Source organism: Gavialis gangeticus, unplaced genomic scaffold (assembly GCF_001723915.1).
Source record: "Gavialis gangeticus isolate Ggan-Ray unplaced genomic scaffold, GavGan_comp1, whole genome shotgun sequence".
NCBI lineage: Eukaryota > Metazoa > Chordata > Crocodylia > Gavialidae > Gavialis > Gavialis gangeticus.
Window position 1 is genome coordinate 14200747 of NW_017729034.1, and position 1422 is coordinate 14202168.

Here is a 1422-nt window from a genome sequence, read left to right on the forward strand (position 1 = left end):
TGCACTGGTCTGGTCCTGCAGGAAGCAAACCAGGAAAGCCAAGGCTGCAACTGAACTCCAACTAGCTTCGAGCATCAAGGACAATAAAAAGTTCTTTTAAAGATATGTGGGGAGCCGGAGGAAAAGCAAGGGCAACATTGGACCCCTGCTAAACCTGATGGGACAACTGACAACCGACGCCCAGGAAAAAGCAAACTTACTAAATGGGTATTTTGCATTGGTCTTTCACAAGTCCCATGGGATGCCCCTGCCCATTACGGGACAGGGACGCCTGAGTGAGGGTGGTTCCTTGCCCTCCATTAATGCTGACCTTGGGAAGGAACACCTTGAGAGGCTGAACACCTTCAAGTCAGCTGGCCCTGCCAATTTACACCCCAGAGTACTCAAGGAGCTGGCAAGCATCATAGCTCAGCCCCTGGCACAGAACTTTGAGAGCTGCTGGTGCTCTGGTGAAGTGCCCAATGATTGGAAGAAGGCCAATGTGGTGCCTATCTTCAAGAAGGGGAGGAAAGTGGATCCAACAAACTACAGGCCCATTAGCCTGACCTCTATCCCAGAGAAGGTCTTAGAAAAAGATTATCAAAGAGGCCATCCTTAACAGACTGGCCAATGTCAACACTCGGAGGGATAGCCAGCATGGGTTTGTTGGAGGTAGGTCGTGTGAGACTAATCTCATTTCCTTTTACGACCAGGTGACCTATCACCTGGACAAGGGAGAGGAGATTGATGTCATCTATCTTGACTTTAAAAAAGCCTTTGATCTGGTATCCCATGATCAGCTCTTGGTGAAACCGGCCAGTTGTGGCCTTGGGTCCCCCATGATCCGCTGGCTGGGGAACTGGCTCTGTGGTTGGACCCAGAGAGTGGTGGTTGACAGAAATCAATCGTCATGGTGCCCTGTGACCAGCGGGGTCCCTCAAGGCTCTGTCCTTGGACCTATTTTGTTCAACCTCTTCATTAATGATGTGGACACTGGTGTCAGAAGCGGACTGGTCAAGTTTGCTGATGATATCAAACTTTGGGGTAAAGCATCCACACCTGAGGACAGAGGGGTAAATCCAGGCTGACCTTGACAGACTCAGGAAATAAGCAGATGAGAACCTGATGGCGTTTAACATCGAAAAACGCAAGGTTCTCCACTTCGGGAGGAAAAACCTGCAGCATGTCTATAGGCTCGGCAGTGCTACGCTAATGGACGAGGGACTTGGGGGTCAGGATTGACCACAAGATGCACATAAGCCTGCAATGTGATGCTGCAGCTAGTAAAGCGAGCAAAACCTTGGCTTGCATCCATAGATGCTTCTCAAGCAAATCCCAGGACGTCGTTCTCCCCTTGTACTCAGCCCTGGTGAAGCTGCAGCTGGAGTACTGCATCCAGTTTTGGGCTCCACAATTCAAAAAGGATGTGGAGAGGCTTGAGAG